The sequence below is a fragment of the Elephas maximus genome, chromosome 17, assembly GCF_024166365.1.
Source record: "Elephas maximus indicus isolate mEleMax1 chromosome 17, mEleMax1 primary haplotype, whole genome shotgun sequence".
Taxonomy (NCBI): domain Eukaryota; kingdom Metazoa; phylum Chordata; class Mammalia; order Proboscidea; family Elephantidae; genus Elephas; species Elephas maximus.
Genome location: NC_064835.1, coordinates 34,539,970 through 34,547,923, shown reverse-complemented (window position 1 = coordinate 34,547,923; position 7,954 = coordinate 34,539,970). Strand labels below are relative to the sequence as shown.

Sequence of the window (7,954 nt, the reverse complement as noted above, 5' to 3'; positions counted from 1 at the left end):
GAGTCCCCCCAGAGGAGTCTCGGAAGAAAGGCCTGGCAATTCTGAAAAATCAGGCATTGAAAAGCCTACGGAGCACAGTTCTACTCTGACACACGTGGGGTCACTGTGAGTCAAAATCAGCTTGACGGCAACTGGATTTTGGGCCCCTCTGGGAGGACTCAGACCTTGGGGCACAAAGGGAGACACGGGGGATTTCAGCCCCTTACTCTCCACTTGGCTGGATCCCTTTGTACAGTAAGCCAACTGCACAGCTCTACTCGGTGGCAGTTGATACAGAGTTGACCACTTGTCCCTGTCTGCCTACCCTATTCAGAAAGCAGGAGGCTGAACTTACCTCACTATAAACAAGCACACACACAGGCATGCTGTTGACTACTAGTAAAACCAACTCTTCCCTTGCTGTGCACCAGTTTTGTTGAGGCTGATGTATGTTTCTGAAACCCTAGCTCCTTCCGTTTCTCATCCTCCCCAAGTTAATGAAGGCCAAATGCGTCCCCTGTTTACTGCCCTCACCAGTCCACGGTGCCATCCTTGTTGCCAGCATCATCCACAGTCGTGAATCTTGCCCGGAGTTTAGCTGGCAGCCGAGCTGCTGATGTGCAAAGCAGAATGGAATCCCACTTGGCTGTCCTTGCTGTGTGGGCTCGGCAAGACTCACAGAATGCATACTTGTTTGTGTCTGGAAATTCAACAGCTGCAGCTCAGGGACTCCGAAAGCAGATCTGCAGAGAGAGACCACACCATCCTTTCTCCCAGCCAACACCGACCACCATTTTAGCCCCAGAGAAGGGAATTCTGCATTCCCTCTTCCCGAGAGTTTGCATTTTTCCATGCTTCTAATGGGAAATCCCTAAATTACTTTGCAGGTAACTTGGTCATTAATCTGGATCCTTCAGGCACCTGGCAGAAATATTTCAATGTTCAGTTAGCATCAAAGTTCATTTTCCCGTTTTTGTCATTGAGATAGTGAATCATAGTCTGGGCTAATTCCCGGCTCTTAACTCCCCTATAGCTGACCAGAGAGTCTTATGAATTTACAAGAATAGGCAACATTACTCTTCCCCAACCCACTTTAGCAAAACAAGTTCTCCCTCCTGAGAACATTTCCCAGGTGAAGGAGCAATCATCTCCCTAGACCTGCACCTTGTTCTCTGGTGATGCCCTTCACGTTTGGGCTTCTCAGCCAACTGGGCCCTCTTAATGAGGACTGATCTTTGTTCCTGGTGCCCAAACACGTGGTTCTTCAAGCTTTTCTCTGGAGCCCTATTCATTTCTCCCAACCTCCCCTTACTACCCCACCTCCAAAAATGACAACAAAAAATGATGAAAACAACAGGAAAGTTCTTAAGAGTATGTTGACCCCTGCTTTTTCAGCTCCACTGCTCTGTCTTGATATTTCCAACTTGGGGCCCAGCACAAATAGAGAGGCTTTGTCGCCACTGCATTATTTAATCTGTGAGCTCATAAGGCACTGTTGTGCTTTAGCGCGTAGCCCAAGCCTTCCAGCTCCCAAATTTCTACTCATTGCAGGAAGAGAAATTTGTAAGACCCACAGTGACCTTTACTTCATGCATTCTGCACCATGTCTCCAAGTCCTTCCAGGAAGCAACAGTGTCCCTTTTACTGTTTGGAATTAGAAATGGTTTTTCTGTAGGAGTGGAGCCCTGATAGCACAGTGGTTAAGAGTTTGGCTGCTAAACAAAAGGTTGGCAGTTCGAATCCACCAGCTGCTCCTTGGAAGCCCTGTGGGGCAGTTCTACTCTGCCCTGTAGAGGCACTATGAGTTAGAATTGACTCAACAGCACCAGGTTTTGGGTTACTCTTTAAGAGTGAACAGAAATGTGGAATTTGCCAGAGTCAGGCACGGGACTGTCCTTGGGTTTCCAGATTTCTGCTGCCACATCCTTATCACTTCCTCTCTTGCTCCTGTGTTGAGTCAAAGCTAAATTAATGGATACATGGCCAAAACACCATGAGATGAGTGAGCAAGATGAAGATACTGAAGGCAATATTTTAGGAAGGTCTAAGTTACTATCCCTGACACTTGTCCTCCTTCACCCCTGCTCTGCTCTATGTATGTTGTCATTGTTAGCTGCCATTGGATGAACTCAGACTCATAGCAACCTATGTACAACAGAACTAAATGTTGCCAGGTCCTATACCATCATCACAATCGCTGACATGTTCGATCCATTGTTGCAACTATTGTGCAAATCCATCTCACTAAGGGTCTCCCTCATCCTTGCTGGCCCTCCACTTCACCAAACATGACGTCCTCCTCCAGCAATTGATCCCTCCTGATGACGTATCCAAAGCAAGCAAGTCAAACAGTGTTCTCTTGTGATCCATAAGATTTTCATTGGCTAATTTTTGGAAGTAGATTGAGAGGTCTTTCTTCCTAGTCTATCTTAGTATAGAAGCTCCACTGAAACCTGTCCACCATGGGCAACCCTGCTGATATTTGAAATACTGGTGGTATAGATTCCAACATCATAGCAACACTCAAGCCACCTCAGTATGACAATCTGACAGACGAGTAGTGGTCTCTATGTATGTTAGGAGATAATTCCCAAGTAAAGTATACCCCTGCCCCAAAATTCCTCATCCCTATTTCCACCACTGGTGAGATAATCAGCCAACCCAGGTCCTGAGCACCTACAATCCATGGGGCTAGGTTAGAAAACAGAGGAAGGGAGAGACCCAACAACATTTTTGCCTTTGGGAAATATCAATAGGGGTTTGTTCTCATTTGGTTGCCCTTGACTGAAAAGAGAATATCTTCATTAAGGAAGCTCTCCTCTAGCATGGGAACTTTTCCAGTGGCCCTCTGGATGAAAGAGAAAGATGTCTCCCATTTAAGCTGACATTTTTGCTGGCTCAGTTTAGGTGATCATTAAAGTGACAAATACTGTGGTCATATTGACGTTGCATATAAAAAAAATTGAGTGAAGAATTAGTAGAGCAGTCAGGTTGTGACTCACGTGTCTTTTCCTACCACACTTACACCATGACAGCCATTCCCATGCACCTGACTGCTTTCTAGGTTAACACTTCAGAATGTCCTGGTCAGATTCATCAAAATAGATGTGCCCCTTTAAAACTTGTGCCACATTTCCTTGATTCATTCTTCTGCACATGGGGACATTCCACTTAGAAAGTACTTGGCCCTGCTTAAAACTGAGTGTCAGTCAACCTACACCCCCAAATATAAAGGGGCTCCTTACAGGCACTGCTAAAGTGTTGGGAGAGAGTTAACACGCCACGTACAAGTACATTCTTAACTGTGATGCTAATGCAGGAAGAGAGATGTAGGAATTTTTAAAGCCACCTGTCTCTTTTAGGACATACGTTCCCTCAGGCCTTGGGCTCAGCAAAGAGAAACAGGAAAGTTCTGGCTACCCCTGGCAAATGTGCAATTGCCCCAGGAAAGGAGAAAGTAAAGATCTCACCAGTCCTCAATCCAAACATCTTGTAAGTCCCAGGGGCACTGGAAGGGTTTTTCCTCCGCCAAACACAACTTCCTGTTTCTAAGAAAGGGAAGAGAAGAAGCAGTTGAAAGGGTTTTTGGACACTGGAGATTGTTAGTTTCTGTAAATGCAAGTGAATCAGACACATGTGGAATAAATTTCTTTGGAAGTAAGAAAAGATGCTGAGGTCCTCCTGCTGGACCAGAAAGTGGGAAAAGGGTAGCCAAGATGGGAGGTGCCATGAGAGGCTGAAGGAGACAGAAAAGCTATGTACAAAGTTGGATCAAAGAGAGGCTCCCAGTGATGACAAGGTTCCTGGGAGGCCCCTCCCAAGGCCACATCCTGGGCTTGCTTACTACTCAGAACCTCTCCGCCTCTGAAGTCACAAAATGAAATATCCTCCTCCCCAAACACAACTTCCTATCCTTCCAGATTCCTCACTTCGCTGTTGTTAGCTCCCATCAAGTCAACGCCAACTCATGGTGGCCTTATGTATAACAGAACAAGATGTCGCCTGGTTCTGAGTCATCTTCATGATCATTGGTATGTCTGAGTCCATTGTGAGATCTCTCGCTAGCTCCCACTGAACTTACTCTTCTTTCTCTTTGACCTCGTCCTATGCGAACTGTCCCCTATCTGCCGTTACTTCTTCTCTGCCCCTACTTTATCTTTCCCTGTGCTGCTCAGATCCCATGTTCTAGTACTTCAGCCTCAATCTTGCCAATATTATCAACTTCTTTGCCCCATTGACTTACTGTGGTGCTCAAAAATCAGAACCTCATTCCTGATCAATTTAACTTCCTTCCTCGTAACCACAATTGTGATGCTAACAATGAGGCTAATGCCACTGGAGGATCACCCCATTGAGCACACAGGCACCACTATATAAAATATGGTCTTCAGTGTGGACTCTGTCAGGTAATCCACCAAGGCTTTCCTGGTCAGCTTTCTCCCTAGTTCTCTGCAGAAACTCCTAAACTACCTCCACTCCCCTCGAGCTCATGACTCTGCCCCATATCCCTCACTCTGAATAGATGATCTCACACCTCCAACGACTCAGTGGAACTCAACACTGCATCTCTTACTATAGAAGGGAGCAATGCTACACAATCCCGCTGTTAACAGTTCAAGCATAGACACAAAATCTAGAATATTTTACTTTTACCTTTTTCACATTCAAGCAGCATATTCCAATCTCTGTCAAATCCATAGGAGGATGATTATTCACCAGGTAACTCCTCTACCTTGAAGTCAATGCCCAGCTCCTCTTCACGGCACAGCACAGTAGGTGTAGATACCCAGGACTCCCACACAGCCCAGCTTCCTGGTTGATCTCTCTGTTCTCCACCGTCTACCCAGGGTGATGCCTCTTCCTGGACCGGGCCTTGGGCATGATTTCTCAGTCACCCAGTTCTATCTAGTTTCACTGTTCCATGGATCTGGGTTTTCAGATCCTAAGTGTGGAGGAAGGGAATAGGGGAAAGGCCCTGTCTTAGGCTGAGTTCTCTAGAGAAGCAAAACCAGTGAAGCATATATATATACTATATATATATAAAATAGAGGGATCTCAAGGAAATGGCTCACATGGCTGTGTTGTTGTTGTTGTTGTTGTTGTTGTTAGGTGCCGTCAGGTCAGTTCTGACTCATAGCGACCCTATGCACAACAGAACGAAACACTGCCCGGTCCTGAGCCATCCTTACAATTGTTGTTATGCTTGAGCTCATTGTTGCAGCCGCTGTGTCAATCTACCTCGTAGAGGGTCTTTCTCTTTTCCTCTGACCCTGTACTTTGCCAAGCATGATGTGCTTCTCCAGGGACTGATCCATCCTGACAACATGTCCAAAGTATAAGACGCGGTCTCGCGATCCATGCTTCTAAGGAGCATTCTGGTTGTACTTCTTCTAAGACAGATTTGTTCGTTCTTTTGGCAGACCATGGTATATTCAATATTCTTCGCCAATGCCACAATTCAAAGGCGTCAATTCTTCTTTGGTCTTCCTTATTCATTGTCCAGCTTTCACATGCATATGATGTGATTGAAAATACCATAGCTCGGGTCAGGCACACCTTAGTCTTCAAGGTGACATCTTTGCTCTTCAACACTTTAAAGAGGTCCTTTGTAGCAGATTTACCCAATGCAATGCGTCTTTTGATTTTTTGACTGCTGCTTCTGTGGCTGTTCGTGGTGGATCCAAGCAAAATGAAATCCTGGACAACGTCAATCTTTTCTCCATTTATCATGATGTTGCTCACTGGTCCAGTTGTGAGGATTTTTGTTTTGTTTATGTTGAGGTACAATCCATACTGAAGGCTGTGGTCCTTGATCTTCATTAGTAAGTGCTTCAAGTCCTCTTCACTTTCAGCAAGCAAAGTTGTGTTATCTGCATAACGCAGGTTGCTAACGAGTCTTCCTCCAATTCTAATGCCCCGTTCTTCTTCGTATAGTCCAGCTTCTCGTATTATTTGCTCAGCATACAGATTGAATAGGTATGGTGAGAGAATACAACCCTGGCGCACACCTTTCCTGAATTTAAACCAATCAGTATCCCCTTGTTCTGTCCAAACAACTACCTCTTGATCTATGTAAAGGTGCCTCATGAGCACAATTAAGTGTTCTGGAATTCCTATTCTTCGCAATCCCATCCATAATTTGTCATGATCCACACGGTCGAATGCCTTTGCATAGTCAATAAAACACAGGTAAACATCCTTCTGGTATTCTCTGCTTTCAGCCAGGATCCATCTGATGTCAGCAATGATATCCCTGGTTCCACGTCCTCTTCTGAAATCAACCTGAATTTCTGGCAGTTCCCTGTCAATATACTGCTGCAGCCATTTTCGAATGATCTTCAGCAAAATTTTGCTTGCGTGTGATATTAATGATATTGTTCTATAATTTCCACATTCAGTTGGATCACCTTTCTTGGGAATAAGCATAAGTATGGATCTCTTCCAGTCAGTTGGCCAGGAAGCTCTCTTCCATATTTCTTGACATAGACGAGTGAGCACCTCCAGCGCTGCATCTGTTTGTTTCAACAAACATGTTTCACATGGCTGTACAGGTGGACAAGTCCCAAGTCCATGGGTACGCATGTAGCTGCAGGGGCTGACAAACCCAAGATCCACAGGTCAGTCAGTAGGCTACTGGCTCACAGCTGCGAGGGCTGGCAAATCCAAGATCGTCATGTAAGACAGCAGGCTGCTAGCCCAAGTCCCAAGAAGTGGAGGTCGGGAGCTGATGAGCCAAATGCAAGATCCAGAATAGAACAAAAGCCTTCGAGTTTGCCAGAAAGTCCACATATATTGAATGCAGGCCACACCCCCAAGGAAATTCCCTTTCAATTGATTGGCTACTCACAGCACAGCCCATCATGGAGGTGATCACATTATATCAAATCTCATCATGGAAGTGATCACATCATTATACAACTGCCAAACTACATCATAGCTGCCAAACCACTGAGAATCATGGCCCAGCCAAGTCGACACACAACCCTAACAATCACAGGCCCTCATAGGCACATGACCAAGGACAACCTCTCTTAAAGACTTCCCACAGTGCTAACCTTGAGCTCCTGCTGACTCGTCTCTGGTGTGTTGTGGTGCTGAAAGAATGTCTCCCTTTCTCCCCCTTGAGTGCTGTTACTAAAGGCCCCCTTCTGTTTCCCTAGCCTCCAAATGTGCTAGATCTCAGGAAGGGAAATCGAGGTGAAAAAAATTTTTTTGAACCTGCCACACAGAAAAATGAAAGTCATTAAACAAGAACTCTGTCAATCTCTTACCACTAGTCCTAAAGTCTTAACTATTGCTATCTTTTTTTTTTTTTTTTTTTTGGCAGCCTGTTTATGGTTTTATTTAGCACAAATAAAACTTGCAAACAAGCTGTTTATTCATTTTCTTCACTGTGCAGCCTGGCATTGGGATTGGTAATTCTGACGGCCAGCTAGGCTGCTCTTTACACAATGGCTTTGCAGTTCTTGGAGGAAGCACTGTGAGCAATCTCAGCACAGTAAGATTTTCTGCACGTCCAGCTCCAGGAGCTCATGGAAGCCAGCGAGCAGCATGTGCTTCATCTTCTTGTTGCTCCCGCAACCAATGTTGACCATGAAGATCTGGCTCTTGGATCTTCTCTGCACCCTGTTGTCCATGCCTCTGGGTTTGTGCCAGTTACGCTTAATTTTGACATATCAGTGTGACTGGTGCTGGATGGACTTCTTGGACCTCTTTTTGACAATGTTGGGCTTCATGAGGGGTCTGAGGGCAGCCATGATGCTGGTAGGAGATGGCTGCCACCTCCATAGGCAGTGCTGAGGAAGAGAGCTTGCTATCCTTTTTTTAATATATCCTTTTCTACTGTGTCTGTAACACGGTGGGGTATTTTTCTCTTATCAAAACAAATCTCTTCTTGATGAACAAAATGTGGTCTGTCCATACAATGGAATATTATTCAGCCATAAAGAGAAATGAAGTCCCGGTACATGCTACA

The 7,954-nt window shown here is 45.3% G+C and overlaps 1 pseudogene; it reads right to left on the bottom strand.

Annotated features, from left to right (window-relative positions):
- Positions 1-7,354: 7,354 nt before the first annotated feature.
- Positions 7,355-7,736, bottom strand: LOC126060817 (60S ribosomal protein L32-like; annotated as a pseudogene).
- Positions 7,737-7,954: the final 218 nt, after the last annotated feature.